The sequence below is a fragment of the Aotus nancymaae genome, unplaced genomic scaffold (genome assembly GCF_030222135.1).
Source record: "Aotus nancymaae isolate 86718 unplaced genomic scaffold, 86718_ANA_hifiasm-v0.15.2.pri h1tg000079l, whole genome shotgun sequence".
Taxonomy (NCBI): domain Eukaryota; kingdom Metazoa; phylum Chordata; class Mammalia; order Primates; family Aotidae; genus Aotus; species Aotus nancymaae.
The window spans coordinates 66,829-92,197 of record NW_026988494.1 but is presented as its reverse complement, the minus strand read 5'-3'; positions in this window follow the sequence as shown (position 1 = coordinate 92,197).

Genomic DNA, 25,369 nt, shown 5'->3' with positions numbered 1-25,369 from the left:
TTGCAGTAAGCCGAGATCTCTCCACTGCACTCCAGCCTGGGTGACAGAGCGAGACTCCATCTCAAACAAACAAACAAACAAAACTATTACAAAACAGGATATGAAGAAAGGGCATATGAAGAAATGGAAAGCCCATCTGAAATGATTTCTTACCAATCTCAGCAGTGGTAACTATCACAAGAATCAGTTATATGAGACTCTAATCACTCAGGGGGTACATCACACAATTCCACCGATAACAAACTGGGGGCCCACCTACAGGTCTTCCTAGTGATTTATCCTCTGCAAACCCCATTCAGGCACATTATTGATCCATTAATTCATATTTACTGGGCACCTGCTATGCAGAGACCTAATTACTCAGGAAATGTATTTATAGCATAAATCTCAACCCTTCAAGCTGGGAAGAATTACACATAAATTTATTAATTCTTTCATGCATGCATCCAAGGATTTAACAAATATTTAATGAACATCCTTTAAGCGCAAGACACTCTACTTAGGAATGGGATGTGAAGATAAATAAGACAAAACTCACGGAGGTGCCTAGAGTTTGAGCCCACTGCCAACACAATACGTTCACCCCTCTGCACCTGTGACTCCTTCCTGGTAGGGTGGTGTATGTGATGGAGCAATCAGCAGGTCAAAGTAGTTGGGGGTGAAAGAAACAGTACCTTGGTGCTCAGGTGGTGCCCATAAGGTAGTGGCCCTTGTGCCCAGGGAGAGGTGAAAGGAGGACACAGGTTAGAAGGTCATTCTTTGCGGTGCAGGTGGCACAGACATCAATCAATGAAATTGACCTTTGGATTTTAGAGTCTTGCTCCTTGAATAAACAAACACTTAATCAACTCTGGGAAAACTGGTTTCAGAAGCCTGTTGAGCAATATTTAACAAAGGGCATCCGGTGTGCTGTTCCTTTGCATTTTGCTGCGTGGGTACGGTTTCTGCCTTGCTCCTCCCACCATTCTTGTGAACTGTCTGAAACTAAATGTGCATGTCTGGAAGTTAATGCCGTATTGTGCTGCTGGCTGTCTGCCTCAGCTAATGGAGTGTAGACAGCTATGGCTGTTTGCAACTTCTGTCTTCCCCTTAGGGGTCTAGTCAGTAATTCCAGCCAGTTCGGATAAACAAAGGACAAGAAGAACTGGCACAGAGGTTGGAAATTGCCAGCTTTGTGCCAGTTCCAGCCTGCCACCGGCCAGTGCCCAGATAGTGACAGTGCAGCTGTAGGAAGACCACACTGGGATGAGCCATCATCGTCAAGCATGGCGTTTGAAGAACGACTCTACCCTGGAGTAGAATGAGGGACCTCTCAGAGAGGAAAGGGCTCTCAAGAGGTCACCTGGTGAGGAGCTGGATGGGCCACATGGTTGGGAGTATTCTTCAAGGATACTTAGCAGCAGTGGGGAGGAAACCCCGTTCTTTGCCTCTGTTCTTCTTACTTATCATGGATTGGTTAGTTTGTTTATTTTCCAAAAGAAGACCTTGCATGCAGGTAGTTTATTTGTAAAATAATCTCTGGAAGCATGAATAAGAGAGTGATGACAACGATTCAAGGAAGGAGAAAAGCCAAGAAAGGGGGTAGTACTGTGTGGGTTGAGCTCTGCAGGCGCCTGGGTTTCAACCCCTGGGTAGACCCTCCAGGAAACCCGGAGGAAGAAGTACACCTCTGAATTGTCCCACCAGCGGGTGTGGAGGCTGCATTATTTACCTAGCAGCTCTCATCCCCATTAATAGGGGATTTCTCCCAAAGACATTAGCCTCCTCCCTATATACTTTTGGGCTGTACCACTAGGTAGAAAGCAACTTCCTGAATAAAATGGTACCGACGAAAACCTCGGGCAGCAGGGGAAAAGAAATGTGGGTGTTTGGGTTGAGAAGTTCTCGACCTTCTGGAAACTGCCTACACAGCCACAGGTGAATGTGGAGGTGAACTGTGGAATACAGAGGTGGGGTGCCAATAGGGTCTATTACCGTACACAGAAGAAAACCATAGCACACACACAATTTTCACTTAGAGATACAAGTAAGAAAACCACCAGGAAAGAGAGCCTTCTCTGTGTGAAATAGGAAGCTAAGGTCTGGGGTATTGCAGTATGAATAAAAGCTGTACCAAGAGATGATTCTGCCACTTTCGATCTGCGTGGCCCTACATCATTTTCTTAACTTTTTGAGACCTCAATTTCCACATCAGTGAAACAGGAGCCTTAAGATCTATTCAATATCCCTCACAGAATTTTCAAAAGGACAAGGGAGAAAATGTCGCATAGATATTTGCATAAAACTAAAACTTCTTAGATTATTCAGCCCACATAACTGAATGTCTGCCTACTGTGTGTGAGGCATTGTGCTGAGAGGACAGTCACTGAGAACAGGAAAGTCCTTGTTCTCACTGAGCTTGTAGTCTTTTGTGAGACATAGACAAACAAGCAAACAACACACAAACAGGCGAGTTTAATAAACTGTAATAAATGCTTAAAAAAAGTGTAGTAAAATACATGTAACACACAGTTGCCTTCGATCGTTTTTAAGTAGACAGCTCTGTGGTATTGAATACATTCACACTGCTACGCAACCATCACCACCATCAAGCCATAGAACTTTTCTCATTTTGCAAACATGAAATTCTGTACCCATTAAACACTAATTCCCACTGCACTGCCTCCCATTCCTTGGAACCACCTCTCTTGTTTCTATCCCTATGACATTTGATACATTAGTTATCTCATGTAAGTGGACTCATACAGTACTTACTCTTTTGTGATTGACTTATTTCACTTATCATAATGTCCTCAAGTTTCATTCATGTTGTAGCACACTTCAGAATGTCCTTTTTCAAGGCTGAACACTATTCTATTCTAAGCACACGCCGTGTTTGTTCGTCCAATCATCTGCCCATGCACGCTTGGGCTGCTTCTGCCTCTTGGCTATGAGGATAATGCTGCTATGGATGTGGATACACAAACATCTCTTTGAGTCCCTGTTTTCAATTCTGAAACGTTTGCTCTATTGCTATCTGTTATGTCTGACCAGTTTCACATACGCACATCTTTTCTTCTTCATCAGAGAGTACGGAGAACCTCAGGTCTGTGCCTTTCGGACATGTCCATCAAAGCCTTGTCAATGCTGTTTTCCTACCAGGCTGTGTAGAGTAATGGGAAGAGTGTAGACTCCGGAACTAAATCTGGATTCCAATTCTAACACTTCTATTTATTAACTGTGTAAAAGTAAGCAAGTCATTTTACCGCTTTAAAGCTAAACTCACTCTTCTCCAAAATGGGATGAATAGAACTCATCTTACAGATGATTATACAAATTAAATCCTTTGGTACTGTGTTACATAACCAAAGTGTTTTAGCAACTCAAAATGTAAAAAGTTATTTTTAAAAAACTGGTGAATATGGGCTGGACATGGTGGTTCATGCCTGTAATCCCTTCACTTTGGGAGGCCGAGGCAGGTGGATCAGCTGAGGTCAGGAGTTCTAGACCAGCCTGGCCAACATGGTGAAACCCCTTCTTTACTAATAATACAAAAATTAGCTGGGCGTCATGGGGCATGCCTGTAATCCCAGCTACTCAGGATGCTGAGGCAGGAGAATCACTTGAACCCAAAAGGCAGAGGTTGCAGTGAGCCAAGTTTGCACCATTGCCCTCCAGCCTCGGTGACAAGAGCAAAGAGCAAAACTCCATCTCAAAAAAAAAAGAGAATGGTGAGTGTGAATCTTATAGGCCATTATTAAGCACTTCCAGCCTCAGTGATAAGAGCAAATAGCAAAACTCCATCTCAAAAAAAAAAAAAAAAAAAAAAGAGAATGGTGAGTGTGAATCTTATAGGCCATTACTAAGCACTTTGAATTTACAAATGTATGAGCCAGTGAGGGCGTTAGTGGAGTTGCTGGAAGAAGCAGCCAGTTGAAAGCGTCCTCTCTGCTGTGCTCCCAGACCCAAGGGAGAGAAAACGCTATTGGATACCATCTCTCACCCACTGTGCTGCAGCCTCACCCCAGGTCCCGGTGGCTCAGGATGTCATGGTGCCTTGCCACACAGGCCACCAGAATCATCATTAGATCTGGGCATAGAACTGGGGCAGAGAGAAGGAGTTACAAAAGGTAAAACCTTCCAATTGTCCTGACACACCAGCAGAGCCTGGGCAGGGGGCTTCACCTGTCTGGAGCTGTCTTGCTTCTGTTCAGTCCAGGATTCTAAGTGCCCCCACAATCTCCATCTTGTATTCAAATCAAAAAGTTTTCTTACAATTCTGCAAGCTGCCTCAAGTCTTGTGCAGAATAAGGCACAAAACAAACACTAGGACTTACCATCACATAACAGCTGGCAAATATCAAATATATTATGTGACCAGAGATGAACCTCCTGCAAACCCATTGCTACTACAAACCCAGTGGGTAATGAAATTTCTTGTGAAGTTATCAGCCCTCAGTCTCTAAGGCAAGGAGCAAGTTGAGGGGTGTCATGGCACCACTCATAAGAAATCACTTCACAGGACAGAAACATTATCAGTCGAAATTCAACATTAAAAAAGAAATCAGAATCACAGCCCCCAAGCCCAGAAGTGAGTCTACCAGGAACTGTAACAGGTCATTAGAGAATGTTTAGTCTCGGGTGTATTTTCTTCATGGTTTCTGAGGCAAACGGTCTCCACAACAAACACCAGCGAATCCCGTGTCTAAAAGCACTTGTCTACCGAACACTTCCTTTTAGAAAGTACTAATCAGTGACTCAGCCTAGTGACTCCTCACCCTAAAGTCCCTTTGACTTCAGGAAGGGTCGGTTCTATGACATCAGTTCAGAGACATCATGTAATTTTTGTTCCCTGACATCAGTATAGGTACTTAAAAAGAGAAAATAAATGTCAGACATCTTCCTCAGGACTCCCAAACAGATAAACACCTATTCTGTCAAGATTCCCCCTTTTTTTGAGAGCATATCAGTGTGTTGCTTTGAGAGATGGAGCTGCATGCAGTAAAGTAATGTAGTTTCAGCTGAGAAAGAGAAAAGTGAAGAAGAGTAAAGGATGTTAGATTATCCTTCCCTCCCCATAATCCCAGATGGTACTGCTTTTGGTGGAGGATGTGGCAGATCATGCGACACAGAGCTCATTACTGCTTTGTAAGATGTAAGACGCTCTTGGTGTGTATGCATTGCCTGGAGATGTGGGCTTCGGAGCAGGGCTGGGAAACAGAACAGCGGAGAACGCCCTAAAGTCAAGAGTTATGATTTTTTGTGACAAGTTACTCTGGGTTTAGATCTCACCATGGAATCTACTGCTCTGATACTCAGTTATGTTAACTGGAGATAGAATATGATTCTACTAATTTTTCAGATATTGACATTGAGAACAAAAATATCGACTATAGTGCTTAGCTCATAGAGAAAATAAATAAAAGAAATGATAAGTAAAATGACTGACATATAGTAAGTAGTCAATACATAAAAACACCACTATTACTATAATTATTATTATCATTATCAATAGCACAGCGCAGCTCATGTGGAATGGCTGAGCCAAAGTATGGTTCAGGAGATGGATCTAGATGGGCTATCTAGATGCAGGCAGTGTGTGCCTTCTCCATGAAGAGGAACCAAAAACATTTCTGACAGATCATGTAAATGCTCCCCAAGAGCAAGCATTAGGGGTCATCTGCAAAGGGAGGAGAAGCACCAAAAGAAAGGTGAGGGTTTGAGGCAGTGTGCCCAGCTGGGGATTGGTTGGGAGTTGGAGAGGCTCCTGGACAGAGAAAGAAAGACAGAGACTCATAAGGGGTTCCATGCGGCAAAATGAGATTTTTACCATCTTGCCTACTGGAGAACCCCTTGATCCACATGGGTCTTGGATCTAACATAGGGGGTTGCCCAGATATAGCACAGAGACGTTGCTTCAGAAAGGGAACCCATAGAATCCCACAGACTCTGAGCCTAGAGCAGCTTCAGCTTAGTGCCATTCTGAGAGCCTAGTTACTGGGGATCTGCAGGCACAGCCGCTGCTGCTGCATTCCTCCAAGGAGGGAAAGGGGAGATCGCCTGCTCCCATGCACTCCTGGGAAGGCTGCTGCCCTACTGCAGGCTGCTTCGAGACTGATGTGGGTGGGCCACACTCCCCATCACTTCTTGCCCATGCTGCTCACCTGAGAGGGGCCCCACCCTTTCTGGGCACAAGCCCACTGCCAACACCATTTTGAGAGTTTATCGCTGGATTGCACCCTGCCCTTGGATCGAGTTCATGCAGATGCTACTACAGCTGTGGCCCCGCTTCACAGGAACAGGGATGCCAGCTCTCCTGTGCACACTTAGGACAAGAACCACCACCCTGCTATGGGCCGCTGTGAGGGAGAGTTGTGAGTGGACCATACTCTGAACACCTTTTTACCCACGCAGCTCACCTGAGAGGGACCGCACGTGTTCTGGTCATGGGCACAGTTGGTGCCACTCTGGGAATTGAACACTGAACTATACCCTGCCCTTGGATTGAGCTCAGACTGACGTTACTGCAAACACAGCCCAGCCCAGGAGGGAGGGGAGGCCGGTCACTCCTTCACACCCTGGGACGATTCCTCCTGCCCTGCTGCGGGTTGCTGAGAGACCAAGACTCCAGCAGACCATGTTCCCCAGGCTAGTTGCTGGAGAGGTGCCCCACCCTCTCTGGTTGTGGGATCACAGCTGGTGCTGTTTCAAGTGCAATGTTGGGCTGTACCCCACCCTCAGCCAGGCATGGACTAACACTGCTGTAAGCGTCTCCGTGCTGTGGAGGGAGACGGCGGATCAGTCAACTCCCATGCACCTTTAAGACAATGAATCCAGAAGCTGATGTTTTGAAAAGATTAACAAAATAGATAGACTGCTAGCCAGACTAATAAAGAAGAACAGAGAGAAGAATCAAATAGACACAATAAAAAATGATAAAGGGGAGACCATTGTTGATCTCACAGAAATACAAACAACCATCATTAGAATACTAAAAACAACTCTATGCAAATAAACTAGAAAATCTAGAAGAAATGGATAAATTCCTGGACACATACACCCTCCTAAGACTAAACCAGGAAGAAGCTGAATCCCCAAATAGACCATTAACAAGTTCTGAAATTGAGGCAGCAAGTAATAGCCCACCAAGCAGAAAAGGTCCAGGACCAGATGGATTCACAGACAAATTTTACCAGAGGTTCAAGGAGGAGCTGGTACCATTCCTTCTGTAACTATTCCAAACAATAGAAAAAGAGGGAATCCTCCCTAACTCATTTACTTTACTAACTAGCTGAATATAGGGAGATAGTGTTTTAGTATCTGTATGTGAGCAAAAAACATATTCCATTTGTCCTGTTAATCCTGTTGGGGAATGGTTAGTGGGAAAGATAAACAATTGAATTGAATATCCTGGGTCTATGTGATCTAGCTGCCTCTGAGAGATAGCTAGCTCTATTTCCTCAATTTCCCTTTTTCTGCAGGATTAAACACCTTGGAGAATCCAGGGTAGCATTGTCTTTTAAGGTAGAAAACAGGTTTTGCAACTTATCAGTAGTTATGTCCAAGGTGGTGCAAAGCCAGTATCATCCAGTAATTTTTAATAATCATTTGAAGTATATAAATTGCTAGTATTTAATTTAACCTTTTGAGGTCTTACTGATCGGAAAGTTAGTACATATCCAAGATAGTTCCAAGAAAAGGACATAGACATTTGTACTTTTTCAGGTGAAATTGAGCTTGTGAAACTGAGGCTCTGCTAGCTTTAAGCAGCTGTTTTAATACTTTTATTAAACTTGAAAAAGTTTAATACTTTTATTAAACCTCTTAAGTGTGTATTCCTTTGGACAGAGGCACATAAACTTAAAAGTACTGGATCCATTGGGGCTGCCAATGAAATATCATCCATAAAATGAATGATCTTGAAATTAGGAAATTCTTTTCCGCTATGGAGCAAAGCCTGATTTACATGATGCTGACACATGGTAGAACTGTTCAGCATTTCTTGAGAAAGCACTTTCCAGTGAAATCAACAAATTCACCTTTCATTATTGATAGCTGGTATTGTAAATGCCAATTTTTCTCTGTACTATTCTGCAAAAGGAATAATACAAAAGCAGTCTTTTAAGTCAATAACAATAACAAGCCAGTCTTGAGGAACTGCTGCAGGAGAGGGGAGCCCCCAGTGAAGAGGCCACATAAGTTGCAAATTAGCATTGATAGCCTCTAAGTCATGCAAAAGTCTCCATTTGCTAGACTTTTTGGGAATGAGGAAAATGGGAGAATTCCAAGGGCTGTTTGATGGTTTTTTATGGCGGGCTTTTAATTACTTCTCAACTAATTCATGGGCTCGCTGCAATTTCTCTCCCTGTAAAGGTCACTTTTCTACCCAAATAGGATTTTGAGAGAGCCACATTACGGGTAGGGGAGGAAAAATAGTGGCCATTTTACTAGCTGTTATTATGCCCTCCAGAGGAAGTATAGACTGGCACCTAAAGTTGTTTTAGCTAGGACTGACCAGTCCCATGGGCTTATACGAAGGTTGTTTGCTATGGCGTCAATTAATCTTTTTATAAATGGGCTAATGGCTTCTTTTTCGCTAATGCTTTTTCTTATCTCTTTATAAACATTCACTAGATTGCCTTGTTGATATTGCATCACTGGGCAGACCAGGAACTCCCCTTCTGACGCCACTTGCCTAAGACAGGCTCCCATAGCTGTAGCATCTCCCTTGTCCTTTTCCCACCATTTTCCAATTTATTGGGTGAAGGGGCTCAGGGAGAATTTCTGTCTCCTCTATGACACTTTTACTTGGTAACGGTGGGGCTGAGGGAGATGGAGGCAATAAGGTAGGTGATTGGTTCCTCCTTCCTTCCCTTTCTAGGCTCTTCTGTGTAGAGAGGGACCATAGCAGGCCTAAGTAAGGCCCATAAAGTTAGAGATGTTACTGGGACCCATTGCTGTTGTGCATGATGTTGTTTAAGAGTTCTCCCGACATGTTCCCAGACCTCTACATCTAGCATGCCTTCTGCTGGGAACCATGGATTATGGAAGACAACAATTTGCATTAAGTCCCTAAATTGAGCTTGTGAAACTGAAGCTCTGCTAGCTTTAAGCAGCTGTTTTAATACTTTTATATACTGTCCTTTTGTGCTGATAACTGTTGTCCTACGATGAAAACCTGTCCTGAACAATTCCCTTGAACTTGGGAACCCTGAGTGGGCACCAATGACTTGCTGACTTACTTATATAATGATAAAGGGATCTAGTCAACAAGAGAATATAATAATCCTAAATATATATGCACCCAACACTGGGTCCGCTGTAAATATATTTATTTATCCTACCCAACAACAGGATATGCATTCTTCACATCAGTGTATGGAACATTCTCCAAGATAGACCACATGTTAGGCCACCAAACAAGTCTCAATAATTTTTAAAAACAAATTCTAATGATACCAGGTATCTTCTCATACCACAGTGGAATAAAACTACAAATGAATTTCAAGATGAACTCTCAAAAACATACAAATACCTGGGAATTAAACAGCATATTCACAAATAATCTTTGTGCCAATGACAAAATTAAGACAGAAATTTTAAAAAACTGAAATAAATAAAAATATACACAATATACCAAAACCATCTGGGGTACAGCAAAAGCCATGCTAGGAAAGAAGTTTCTAGTGTTATACCTACATCAAGAGAAAAGAAAAACAACAAATTACAACCTAATGTTGCATACCTCAAAGGACTAGGAATAAAAAGAACAAACTAAACCCAAAGCTAGCAAAAGAGAAGAAATAACAAAGAGATCAAAGTAGAACTAAATAAATCAAGAACAAAAGCACAATGCAAAGGATCTATGAAATGAAAAGCTGATTCTTTCAGAAAATAAAACAAAATAGATAGACCACTTGCTAGACTAACCAAGTAGAGAGATCCAAATAAACATAATCAGAAATAAAAAAAAAGGGGACATCATAATTGAGACCACAGACATACAACACATTTGCAGAGACTACTATGAATAGCTATACGCTTACAAACTAGAAAACCTAGAGAAAACGGATAAATTTTTGGAAACATATAACCTCTCACTATTGAACCAGGAAGAAATAAAAATCTTGGACATTCCAGTAACAAGTAGTAGATTGAAGCAATAGTAAAAACAGTCTCCCAATTAACAAAGTCCAGAACCAGATGTATTCACAGATGAATTGTACCAAATGTACAAATGGACCTGGTGTCAATTCTTCTGGAATTATTCCAAGAAAATCAAGATGGGAATCTTCCTTAAATCATTCCACGAAGGCAGTATCACTGTGACACCAAAGTCAGAAAACTACAGACCAGTATCTCTGGTGAACATCGATGCAAAAATCCTCAAAAACAAAACAAAACAAACAAACAAACAGAAAACCCAGAAAACCAAATCCAACAACACATCACAAAGAGAGTACACCACAATCACATGGGCTTTTTTCCCCCAGGAATGCAAGGGTGTTTCAATATATGCAAATCAATAAAGGTAATTCATCACATAAACAGAATTTAAAACAAAAACTGTGTAATCATCTTAATTAATGCAGAAAAAGCATTTGATAAAATTCAACATCATTAAATTGTGCTATTGTGTTGATCCTGTTACTTGAACCAAAATCAAGATCACCCTCAATTCCTTTCCCATGCCATACTAACCAATAATACTTAACCCTCAGATCGCATTTACTGAGTGCTAGGTACAGTTGCAAGTGCTTTGCATAACTTGTTTAATATTTACAAAATATGAATAAACCAGGTGATTTTTGCCTTCATTTTACTAATAAGGACATGAAAGCACCGAGGCTGTCATTTTCACAGTATCATAGAGATGGCATGTACCTAAGAAGTGATCTCAAACTTGAGAAGCTCTAGAGGCTACGCTTGTAACCACCAGTCTACACTGCCTAGATTACCCTGAGAATCTCCTAATTTAGTCTCTTGCATTTATTCTTTTCCCTCTAGAGGAAATTTTTTATCAGAAAGATTTGAGAAAAGTGTTGGTGAGCTGTGGAGAAAAGGGATCCTCAACCCTTGTACACATTGTTGATAGGAATATAATTGGTATGGCCATGATGAAAAACAGTATGAAGTTTCCTCAAAAAATTAAAAATAGAACTACCATATGATCCTGCAATCCTACTCTGGGAATATATCCAAAAGAAATGAAATTAATATTTCAAGAAGATATCTGTACCTTCACGTTTGTTGCAGCATTTTTTATAATAGTCAACATATGAAATCAACCTAAGCACCCATCTGTAGATGAATAGATAAAGAAACTATGGTACATATACAAAAGAAATATTATTCAGTCAGAGAATAGAAGAAAATTCTGCCATTTGCAACAACATGGATAAACCTGGAGAAGATTATGCTAAGTGACATAAGCCGTACATACAAAGACAAATACTGTATGATTGCACTTATATGAAGAACCTGAAAATGCCAAACTCATAGAAGCTAAAAGTACAGTAAATGGTGATTGCTAGAGGCTGGTGGATGGGGAAATGGGAAGATGCTGGTCAGAGGGTATGAACTTTGAGTTATAAACTGAAAACACTCTTGGGATCTAACATACAGCATGAGTGAAGATGAATTTGTTAATTAATTTGACAGTGATAATCAATGAACAGTATGTTCATATATCAAGCCATTGCGTTGTACATCTCGGATATAACCAAACTTTATTTAATAATTAGATATTTTAAAGCAAAAGCAAGGTCCACATAACATTGAGAAACATTCCTCTAAATCCAGATTCAGCTAACATCACTCTTCTACTTTAACATGCTCTAATGGTTTCTTATCACATAAAGAAGAAAATAAAAAGTGTGCTACCGTAACTACAAGGTCCTGTGGCTCTAACTCATGACGGGTCCCATCTCTAACATTTGCAGGGCCCAGGCCAAGGGTATAAAAGGAGGCCCACAGGCCATATGCCTAAATATTAAAGTTTACAAATACAAATCACTTAAATAAAAGTGCAAATGTAATGGTTTCTTTCAAATGCAAGTAAGCCTAACTAAATAATTTTGTGAAATTAAAACTATTCAGAATTCTAGCATTTGCTGTTCATCTCATCAAGGGTAAACAGTGGGTGTCACTAATCATGCATTTTACATTCAACATATACTTAAGTTCAAGAGTAAAATGAATTATTTAGTATTCAGAATGTTCCTCAGACACTATTTGCAGTTATTGCTAGTATCCTATTTCTTGTTGGTTTGTACTTATTCAAGAACCACAACTGGAATGTAAGAAAAACCAAAAATTGGACACTAGACATTTCTGAGAAATATAAACATCTATTGTATTTATGTGAGGAGGTAGGGTTTGACAGGTTATAATGCTACTTTCCTCTTAGCTAAGCACTTAATCCACTCAAACTCACCCTTCAATTCAAAACAGTGATGCCAGCAGTGGCACAGCTTTCAAACCTTTATGGACTCTGAACAGAATTGCCTTTCCTTTCAAAAGTGTCCAGCAAGACACACGGAAGTGTTTCTTTCAGGGGCATTCATCAAAGAGCAGATGTCAGCAATTTCAAGTGCTGTTATGGGGCTGTACTTAGTATGAGATCCCAGAGAGGTGTCCAGAGAGAGGTGTTAACAAACGTAACACTGTGGCTATTACCACTGGTGTTGGATTTGTGTTATGAGGGGTACTCTGAAGCAAGAGTTTCAGGGTAAAAATCTTTCCTGCTCCTGCTCAGGTCTAAGAACCATACTAGTCTCATGAATAAGTAATTTTCAGTCGGCATCTATTGTGCTTGATCCTACACTCAAAATCTCTTAGAGAAAATTGGCTTGGTTACCCTGGTATTCTGCTTAAGTCTCTGGATTCCAATTTCCTCCAGAACTTGTTCAGAAAATTTGCACTAATGGTTTCTTATCACATAAAGAAGAAAACAAAACTGTGCTACCATCACTACAAGATCCTGTGGCTCTAACTCATGGAGTGTTCCTTAATACATTTACAAAAGATTCTGAAAATACTTTGTTCTAGATTGTACCTTCTTTTATTGGGAGCACTCATCTCAGTAACATTTTTTTCAGTATCTAGTTTGAATTCTTTCTAATTTGGCTTCTCTATCTCCGCACTTCAACCCTTCACCACCTCAGTTAAGATGTTTATTGCAAAAATCGCTAAAACCCAACATGTTTGCCAGGCACAGTGGCTCATGCCTATAATCCCAGCACTTTGGCGGGCAGATGACCTGAGGTCAGGAGTTTGAGACCAGCCTGGCTAACATGGCAAAACCCCATCTCTACTAAAAATACAAAAATTAGCTGGGCCCGGTGGCGGGCACCTGTAATCCCAGCTACTCAGGAGGCTGAAGCAGGAGAATTGCTTGAACCCAAGAGGTAGAGGTTGCTGTGAAGTTGCACTCCAGCCTGGAAGAAAGAGTGAGACTCCATTTCAAAAAACAAACAAATGAACAAACAAACAAAAAAAACCAAAAACCACCTTCATATTGCCAACGAACTGATATTTTATTAGATTGCTCAACTCTCTGGTATTTCTTGTACATCACCAAATAAGTCTTCTCAACATTATTTGCCAGCTCCCTCTATTTTACAAAACCCTGATTTCTTCAGGACTCAGTCTTTTTCTCCTGTCTCTGCACTCTTCCATATATGAGCCTATAAATTCCTTTGACTTTAAGAATAATTTATATACTAATGACTACTAAACATTTAGTCCCAAATCCGACCTTATTCACAATATCAGCAAATTAAAAAAGAAATCTTATATGATTTTCTCAAGAGATTAAAAATTTTTTGTGAAATCCAACCTTCATTCATGATAGAATTCTTAAACTAGAAGTAGAAGGAAAACTCCTTCATCTCAGAGAAATTGACATGAAACTGATAGCAACATCATAAGCTGAAGCAGAGAAAGTATATGTGTTGTCACTATTTCTAGTCAGTATTATATTGGGAGAAGAAGATAAAGAATCAAACATGAGGATTGCTGGGAAAGAAAGTGAAGAACAGTTAACGCAGAAATATAATATGATTTCATATGTATACTATCTAAAAAATAGATAAATTATTAAAATTGAGAAGAGGGTTTGTTTATAACAGATAGCTAACTGTAGAAGCAATCTAGAACAACACATTTTATTATGGCAACATAAACAAATTTAGAAATTAAGAGTAATAACATTTATATAATGTAAATATTAAAAGATACGAGTTACATGTAACATCAAATAATATGACCAAGTTGGGAAAACCTTTTCAAATATGTGCAAGACTTCTATAGAAAAATTACGAGGCATTAAATGTTTCTGAGAGATATCAAGGAGGAAAATCTAAATAGAGGAAGGAATATAACCTATTGGTGGTTTGGGAAACCCAGTTGATATTGTCATTGTTGTTGCTTTATTTTAGGATATCATGAACTTATGGTAAGAATAATGTGGAAATGCAATTGCCAAGTAAAGTGAAGACATGCTTAAAGAAGAAGAATCTATTAAGGACAACTTGCTCTACTTGATTTCAAGTCTTATTATAAAAACCACAATAACAAAATCTGCTTTTCATTTGCATTGGGAGAGTACAATGGAACTGAATAGAAAATACTGGTACTTGGCCATGAATATGTGACTATTCAATATGCGACAGAATTATATTTCTTAAACATCGAATCTTAGAATGATTGGGTTTCCAATTGGACAAAAGAAATTTGCCTCTTGCTACAAACCATGCACAAAACATCAGCTCTAGGTGTGTTGACAATCTAAATATAAAAGACAAAGTATAAACATCGTATTGATATAAAATAATGTGACTTAACAATAGGGAAATATTTTTAAATGAGAGTCAAAAAGGAAGGGATTGGTTGACAAATTGAGCTAATTGGAAATTAAGTATTCACATTAATCAGAAGACAGCATTTACGAAAAGAAAAAGCAAGCCACCGAACATAAGAAAATATTTGTAACACAGAACTAATTGGTCAAGAATTATAATACAAAGTATATAAAGAACTAAAAAAAAGTAAGAAAAATGCAGATACTCCTATTTTTAAAAGTGATTAAAAAATGAGAGCATGCTGGGTGCAGCTCATGTCTATAACCCCAGCACTTTGGGAGGTCAAGGTGGGTGGATCACTTGAGCTCAGAAATTCAGGACCAGCCTGGACAACATGGCAAGACCTCGTCTCTACAAAAATTAGCCAGATGTGGTGGGATGCACCTACAGTCCCAGCTACTCAGGAGGCCAAGGCAAAAGAATCACTGAGCCCAGGAGGAGGGGGTGGCAGAGAGCCTAGATCACATCACTGCACTCCAGCCTGGGCGATGGGAGTGAAACCCTGTCTAAAAATAAACAAATAAATAAAAGCGGGCACCTCACAAAAATAGAGATCAAAATGGCCAATAAACATTTGAAAATGTATTCAACCTCACTAATAATCAAGAAAATGTTGATTAAAAACAAGATCGGCTAAACCCAAACATTCTGTTACTGCTAATGTGGACAGGGGTACAAACAATTAGTAACAGCACTTGAGAAAACTTTTGACAATATTTTCAAAAGTCAAATATATGCATATCAAGCAATGGCATCCTTAGGTAGAAACATACGCATGTATACACCAGAAAATGTGTACTCATTATTCTAAAAAAAAAAATACCATTAGATTACACTGAAAAAACTCAAAGTGTACATTCACATTAGGATGAATAAATGTACATTGCTGAATAGCAATACAGATACATAACTAAAGCTCCCTGCAGTGACATTTGATCAAGAGTCATCAAACTATGATCCCCTGGGCCAAACAAACCTGCTGTGACCTATTTTTGCATGGCCCACAAGCTAAGAATGTTTTTTACATTTTTATAGCTTGAAAAACAGACAAGCAAGAAAAAGTGTGTGTTAGAAGCTATAGGTAGCCTATAAAGACTAAAATATTCACTATTTGATCCCCAAAGAAAAAGTTTGCCAATCTCTGACATAGACAAATGTCAAAAACATACTTTGATCAAAAGAAACAAGACCTAAGATTGAATACAGAATTATTTCAACCTTATGAAGTTCAAACTCAAGGAAAACTAAGTTCTTCTGTTTCATAATTAATAGAAGTGGTAAAACTACAATAAAAAGGAAAAGGATGACTATCGTAAAAGTCAGACTGCAATTGCTACCAAGGAAGATGAACGTTGTCACCGGGATAGGGACATGGGAATTCAGGGTCTTGGCAATAATGTTTCATTTCTTGACATGCAGGCATTAACTTTACACACAAGTGCACATGTGCATGCAAACACACACAGCATTTTTTTGTAAATATGTTTATTTCACAATAACTGTTTTTTGAAGACTAAATCAGACTGGTTCTTTCAAGGCATGCTGAAATATGTGAGTATTTTTCTGCTACAAATACGAGGAAGTGCCTGGTAATATGTAATACAAAGAGTTTAATATATAATTGACCTAAAAAGAAAGAAGATAGAATTCCTAGATGCCGGGCCGGGAGCGGTGGCTCACGCCTGTAATCCCAGCACTTCTGAAGGCTGAGGCAGGTGGATCACGAGGTCAAGAGATCGAGACCATCCTGGTCAACATGGTGAAACCCCGTCTCTACTAAAAATACAAAAAATTAGCTGGGCATGGTGGCGCGTGCCTGTAATCCCAGCTACTCAGGAGGCTGAGGCAGGAGAATCGCCTGAACCCAGGAGGCGGAGGTTGCGGTGAGCCAAGATCGCGCCATTGCACTCCAGCCTGGGTAACAAGAGCGAAACTCCGTCTCAAAAAAAAAAAAAAAAAAAAGAATTCCTAGATGCCAAAAACGACAGACGCAAACCTCGAGGAATGATGCTATCGTGGCCCAGGAAGGAACTGAATCCTACCAGGGATGGGGTGATGATGCCTGCGAAGAGGTGACAAGAGGCATTCAAAAAGGCGATATCGGGCTGGGCGCTGTAGCTCACACCTGTAATTACAGCACTTTGGGAAGCCAAGACAGGCAGATTACGAATTCGGGAGTTTGAAACCAGCCTGGCCAAGATGGTGAAACTCCATCTGTACTAAAAATTAAAAAACTAGCCAGGTATGGTGGTGGGTGCCTGTAGTACTAGCTACTTAGGAGGTGAGGCAGGAGAATTGCTTGAATCCAGGAGTCAGAGGTTGCAGTGAGTCAAGATCATGCCATTGTACTCCAGCCTAGGTAACAAGAGTGAAACTCCATCTGAAGGAAGGGAGGAAGGAAGGAAGGAAACAGGGAGGGATGGAAGGAGGAGCCCCAACCTATGCTACAGCTAAATGAGGAGGAAAAATTGGCATAAATACGTATTTCCAAATAAAGATAGTCTTGTGTCCTGACTTATTAGGCAAACAGAAAAATTTGTTATGGAAGCATTTTTTACCCAGTGTGAAAGCACGTGTGCACGCATACACACACACACACACACACCACGCCTACTGAATAAAGGAGCACATGCAAAATTATAAACCACATGAGAAAATAATCTCATGAGAGAGAATCTGATTAATAATAAACCCTAAGGCATACGGTCTCGAGAACCAGAAGTAATACAACAGTCATAAAGTGTACTTAAAATTGTTCACAAATAAAAACATGAAATAAAATTATAGTAGACATTTTAGAAATAATATTTTAAAAGAAAAACAAAAAGAACATTAAAAATGAATATACAGTCAAAACTAAATACTCAGTGAGTTGAACATCATGTTGCACACAACTGAATGAAGAATTGTGAGCTCAACTAAATAAAATAATTAGTGAACTGGAAGAGTAGTCTGCAGAAGTTGCTACAAGAAGTAATAATTCAGTGAGATAAAGCAATGGAAAACGTAAAGGAAAGATTGAGTGTCATGGTGAGTAGAATAAAAATAACCAACATATGTCTAATATGTGCTGTGGAAGAAAAACACAGGGAAAAGTTGGGTGAAAAAAAATACCAAATGATAAATGGCTAGGAATTTTCAGAGCTGATGAACAGCTATTAATCTTTACAATGAGGAATCATACCACTTCCTGAGCTGTATAAATAAAATAAAAATTAATGAGATGCATAATAGTGAAACTGCAGGGAAAAGAAGACACAGCATAACTCTTAGAAGCAATCAGGTAGAAAAAGATTATGTACAAAAAAGGAACAGATTGTCAATTAGGTGTTCTATCAGCATATAGAAAGTAGAGAAAATTGATTAGCATTTTGAAGTTGCTAAGAAGCATAATGGGAACTTAGACTTCTGTGTCCAGTTAAACCCTCAAAAGTCAAATATATTTTCACACAAATGCTAACTTTGCCACCCATATTTCTTGTTGAAAGACACAACTGTTATTTATTTATTTTTATTTTCTTTTGTTATTTAATAGCTATTTTGAAATAAACATATGTACAGATAAATGTCGTGCGTGTGCGTGTGCATGTGTGTGTGTATGTGTGTGGGTGTAAAGTGGACACATGCAGGCCAAGAAATGGAATAGATGTGGTGTGTTACATAAAGATAAAAATTGAACCTAAGAAGGAAGAAAGAGAAAGCAAAATGAGTGGTTACAAAATAAATCAGAAAAAATGTGAGTAAATATAAGTAAAAGTACTATAAAAATTAATAATAATTAAAATAATTATTATTTGGGGAGCAAAACAGCTCTAACCAAAATACTACACAATGATAATATGGAATATGTGGACATTCTGCAATTCTTCACTGGTCATGAGAAAATCTGTTAATTCAGGTGTGCATTTTAACATATCACCCAAAATAAATAAAGTATCTTTTAATTTGATGGAAGGAAACAAAGTGGAAAGAAATTCTAATCATCCAACAGAAGGATGACTGAGGAAAAGAGGAGAAAAATAATGAAGAAGTAGCATGAAAACAAAAAAATCCAGTCGTGTAAATAATTCCAACTACATCTATAATCTCAATAAATAATAAAGATAAAGATCATCTAGTTGGATAAACAAAAAGGCATTACACAGAAAGAATATTAATAAAAAATGGGAAAAGGTATATTAGGGCAAATGCTGATCTGAGTAAAGCTGATATAGCAATACTAAAGTCATTCAACTAAATTTAAAGGTATGAAGAAACACTAATGATAAAAATGATCATGGAAATTATTTGAAAGTTATCTAGAAAATGAAATAATACTAAATCCATCCTCCTCTAACAGTGTAACCTCAAAATGTATAAAGCACAAAAAAAATCATAGGGAAAATTAATTGAATAAAATCATAGAAGACTAGCTTACCTGTCAGAAACAGAAAAAGGGAAAATTGAAAAACGGTAAAAAAATCAGAGAGCAAAATTAACAGATTTGTTCAGATTGTCATACAAAGCCCAGTACCCAACAGTTAAGGTACTCATTACTTTCTAGCAGACACAGAATTTTTATAACGATCAACCATGTCTAAAGACGTACCGGAATTTAACCTGGTGCAGATAACATTAGAAAACTACCTACTGGAGTGTCACTCAGGTGACACGTATGCTAACATACCAGACTTCACCACTATACAATTCACCCATGTAATAAAAAAAACCTGTACCCCTACAGAATTGAAATAGAATAAGTTAGAAAAAAATAGCAAACTCCTCAAAAACACATTACAAAAATACCTCCTGAAACACTAAACAACTTGTATAAAAATTTTAAAATTTGAATATTTGATATTTTATAAGTCAGAGAGAAATTCAGAGTGGATACTAGAGAACTGAAAAACTGCCTTACTAGGTTTTCAGTTCCCATTTTTAGACTGCATTCTAGCCTGGGCAATAAAGCAATACTCCCGTTCTCTCTCCTTCTTTCTCTTCCTTTTTCATCTTCTCCTTCATTTTTTTTTTCTAAAAAAAAAAAAAAGAGAGTGGGTAAGCCTCTGGAAAGAGAACTGAAAAACATATAAAGAACTGAAAAACTACATATTGAAACTCAAGAGATGCCATTGAAATAACATTTCCAGAGTCTGGGAGCCTGAAATGCACAAATGAACAATAAATACAATAAAAAATAAGTGATCTGTTTGTTCAACTTATGAAGTAAGAGAAGACGCATAGGGAAAACTCTGAGAAAGGAAAGGGAAACAGAGGAGAAAGACAAGAGCAGGAAAAGCAAAGATCAACAAAACCCGAAGCTAATTCTTTGAAAAGAAAACAAGTGTAGGTAAATCCCAGCGAGAGACAGAGAGGGTGACAGACAGAGACAAAGAGGCAGAAAGAGAACAGAAAGACAGATGAAGAAGCAAATGAACAGTTTTAGAAGAAAACATCAGTGATTATTAAGAAAAATTTATGCCAACACATTTGAAAACTTGGAACTATAGACCATTTTCTAGGAAAATATAAATAAAAACCACAAGGAGAAATAGGGAACTTGATTAGAAATTATGTCATTAAAGTTATTCAATTGATTGTCAAGTATCTACTTATTTCTTCTCTCTCACCGTCTTAAAAAAAAAATCTGACTAGAAGGTGAGCAAAGACAATCTTAACACAATGTATTTCAGGAAATGGGCCAGGAGAAGAAACTCTCCAACTCACTCTATGAAGATAGTATAACTTCAACTCTAAAATTTGACCAAGAACATATCAAAAGGAAAAATTGTAGGCAATCTTATGAAGGCACACAGATGAAACAATTCTAAACAAAAATTAGTAAAGTCTATTGAATCCCGCATTTTTGTTCAGTGAACAAATAGGGTATATCCCAGTAATTCATAAAGAGTTTAACATTAAAAAATCTGCAACTACAATTCAGCACTTAAAATTTAATGATTAAAAGAGACAAAAATGTGATTATCTTTAAAAATATAAAAAGATATGTTAAAATATAATATTCATGACTTTAAAAAACTCTTAAACTAGGCATAAAATATTAGTAAAGTTTACTAAGCAAAATCCTAAATTGAATATTGAATATTATACCTAGTGGTCAATTAGTAAAGTATTCCCTCTAATGTAGAGAAAAAGATAAGGATGTCTGCTATCAGTGCTGTCTTCACAATTGTACCTACAGTCTGAGCCAGCCCCAATAAGACAGGAAAATGTAAAAGATGTGTAATTTGGAAGAAACAAAATGACATGGTTATCTTCATCAAAAAGAAAGAAAATCCACAAACTATTACAATTAGTAAAAGTGCATCAACATTACTGGATATAACAATAACATTTTAAGATGACTGTAAAAATTTGAAAATATTTTAAAAATATCATTTAGCAAATCTTTTCCATGATAGCAAAAAAGTAAATGGGAATTTTTCTATTCTATCCTATTTATTATTATTGTTGTTTTTTTTTCTTGAGACAGAGTTTCGCTCTTATTGTCCAGGCTGTAGTGCAATGGTGCGATCTTGGCTCACTGTAACCTCCACCTCCTGGGTTCAAGTGATTCTCCTGCCTCAGCCTCCTAAGTATCTGGGATTACAGGCACCTGTCACCAGGCCTGGCCAATTTTTATATTTTTAGTAGAGACAGGGTTTCACCATATTTACCACTGGTCTTAAACTCCTGACCTCATGTGATCTGCCTGCCTTGGCCTCCCAAAGTGCTGGGATTACAAGCGTAAGCCACCATGCCAGGCCAGAGAATATAATTTAAAATAGCAAATAATAAACTTTATGGAAAAATATAAAAGGATTTTTTTTAAAAGAATAAAATATAAAAGTAATATAATACATGTTCATGTATGAGGAGATGAAATATCTTCTATATAATTCTAACCACTACCCCACAGTGAATTCTTTGTTATTTTGCAAGGAATTTAACAAATGCACACTAAAATTAGTATGAAAGAATACAAGGCCAAGAATTGCCAAAACTACTCTAAAGAGGAAGAAGAGAAAGTGGATTAATCACTCCAGATACAGCATTTATTATACGGCTATTCATTAGGACGGTAGTGCTGTGTGGTTGCAGGGAGAGACCAGAACAGACATCTGAATATATAGAAGCTTGTTATATAAGGTGACTTAAGACTGAATCATATATATTCTTGGAGTAATTATCCATTTATAATAAATTAAGTTTGGACCTCACATGACAATAATGCCAGCAATAGCAATACTAACCATAACTAACATTTACTGAGTACTCATGACATGTCAAGAATTGGTCGAGTGAATAAATGCGTTATGTGTTAAATCATTTAATCCTCTCTACCTGCCAATGGGATATTTTACAGGTGAATAAAGTGAGTATTGAAAGAGGCAGAACCTGCTCACAGTCACATGGCAAGTAAGAAGAAGAACAGTGCTTTGTATATGGGCAGTGTGGCGGGGGCAGAGCGCTGGCTCTGAAACATACACTATGGCGTTGCGATGAAAACAAAATGCGAGGTCATCACAAGGAAAACAAACCTGAAAATCCAGGAAACAATTTTAGGACATTTTAAGTTAGAAAAAGAAAATTCCACACAGATATTTAGTAAAATTATAAACATAAACAAGAAATGTCATACAACAGCCTGGAAATGATGGTGCTGTCTTAGAAGGAAAAGGGATAGGATGGGGAGGGAGATTTAAGTCTTTTTTTGATATTTTCTTCTTTGAATTGATCTGTGACAAGTATAGAAAAGATACTATTTGTTATATCTGATTGGTGGATACTTGTGTGCCTCTTTGTTTTAATGTATTTAACATTTCTTAAATGTTTGTATTTTTATAAAGCAGACGCAAAGCATGGATTTTTAAGGAAGAAGTTGGAGACAAGAAAGAATAGAATGCTATTAAGACGTAAGTTTGTGTGTATTTTGATGAAGCTGCAGGAGCGTGAGAACTAGATAAAGTCACTTACAACTTCTGCTTTCTCGTTTTTCTTCCCTCAAACACGAATGTGATCAAATGACCTGAAACAATCCATTCTGAGACATGTATATCAAACTGTGGTTATCATCAGGGGCATCTATTGCTTTGCGCATTGCAGGTCCTCAGTAAATAGCTGTAGGTTGAGCCATTTACAATCTGGTATTAAACCATAATAAACCAAATTAAGCCACATTAATTCAGAAAATGCCTAACAGGTGTTCCTTTGATGCACAATTGATTTCTTGGGTATAATGTGAGGAAAAGAAGGCTGGGGTCTTCAATTTCACTTTTTTGTAGCAAAACAGATGAAAAAGTTCATGCAAACTGGCTTTAGAACAGCTTCCTAGGAACGGCTTGGGTATTTGTTTACTCCATAAGCATTTCACTCTCTATTCACACACTCAGCTAATGCCTCTCCTCTGCTGGCTCTGGCTAACCTTGGATGCCCTTTCCCTCTGTTTAGAATTCCAAAAAGATAAATTTCCATTTCAAGCACAGCCTCCTGCTTCTGACTAAAATTGTTCCCATCACTCGCAGCCGTTTTCCTCCTGATGGGACTTCCATTTGCCCTCCTCAGGGCATTCTCTAGTCCCTGAAGCCAGATTGCAGAAAACACAGCCTGCTTCTCTTCTTTTGCTTTTATATTCATGATTATTTGAAATGGAACTGGGTTGAGACACTTGGAATCTAGATTCAAGAAAGTTCCCCATTTTTCTACCATCTTTGGCTCATTGCCTAGAATCAGGTTCTGTGGATGCGCCAGGTGATTCACGCTGTATTGTCGATGCTGTTGTTCAATAAATTACATAGAGGGCACTTCCGCTCTAGCTCTCAAAATCAGGTTTGCTTTGGTACTTTTCTGCTCTTCTATGATGTCCATTAATATTAATTAATATCTCATTTGGCCTAATTCCTAGATGTTTGAGAGTCTTTTTCAGTTATGAAAATATTGCTTGGTCAACATTCTGAAATGTCTGAGAAGCATGTTGTTTCGTCCTAAACTTTGAATTGCTCTCTTGGTTAATGTTGTTATCCAAACGGTCTTTTGTGAATGCCGATATACCATTATTTTCCTCTGCAAGTTCTTAATTTGAATTTATTTGGCTCATTGAATGGCCAATCTCTTTTGCTTAAATGTATTTTGTGTATTTTTTAAATTTGCATAAATGTAAAGGACATAAATGGAATCTTGTTACATTGACATGCTGTGTAGTGGTGAAGTTTGGGCTTTTAGTGTAGCCGTCACATGAACAGTGGACTTTGTACCCATTAAGTAACTTTTCATTGCCCACTCTCCCACCTTCCAAGCCTTCAAGGACTATTATTCCATGGTTTAGCTCCCACTTATTTGTGATATTTAACTTTCTGCTTCTGAGCTATTTAAGATAATGACTCACAGTTCATCCATGTTGTTGTAAAAGACATGATTTCATGATTTTTTATGGCTAAATAGTACTCCACTGTGTATATATACCACATTTTCTTGATCTAATCATATGTTGATGGACACTAAGATTGGTTCCACATTTTTGCTATTGTGAAAAGTGCTATGATAAACATATGAGTGCAGGGCCACCTAGACCACCACTCTACCTTTACCATGGCAACCTTGAGGTCTATGATATTTGCAGAGATCTATTTATAAAAACAGATCAAAAAAAATCTGCCCAATTATTTCTGTCCTCATCAACTCTATGACTTTCTGCCTTGTAGTCACTTCTAATATAAATCAAGTTTTCTTTCATGCTTTGAGAATACAAAGAGTATCTATCAAAAACATTATCTTCACACTAATAGAATGTTACAGGACTTACTCATTTTTGTTTTGAAATTGTCCATAGTCCTCTCTCTTTCTCCACTGTAAACACAGGCCTTTTGCTCTTACACCATCCCCACTTGTGTTTTCGCAAACATTTAAGTTTCCTTGTCTAATCACTGTGCTCAACAATAATGTCCAAAAGAAAAATTCCAAGTTGATTAAGATACGTTACGTAACGTACAAGAATTCAGTCTACCGAAAGAGAGAGACGTTCACAAATAACTACAGTATATTAAGCTCTGTATGAGAATTTTGGACAAAATTATTGAATAGAAGGGCACTCGAGACACCCAGCTGAGTTTGGCCTAAGGCCTCAGCAAAGTGAATGGATTTTGGAGTCAGACTGGTCCACTTGAGCTGTCAAGTATATTAGCTATCCGAACGTACATGAGTTTATTTTTATTTCTAAACTTCATTTTCCTCACTGCCCTAGTCACACTTGTCTCAGAAGATTGTGAGAATTAAATACAATAATACATATAAGGTATGGCACAGTGCCTGGCACATGGTAGACACTTAATAGATCATGGTTACGTGACATTATATTCTGTTGTATGGTAAGTCTTTTTTAGGCAGACGGATAGGTCTTTGCTTCAGCAATTGTGTATCCAGTGAAACAATTCTTGCACATTTATGTCATGTTGAAGACAAAACAATAAGCTAAGTGCCTCAGGTAACTTAGTGCTTGGCAAAGAATGAGTTAAAATTTCACTGGGCTTAAGTTTACTCAGATGAGGGTTCCT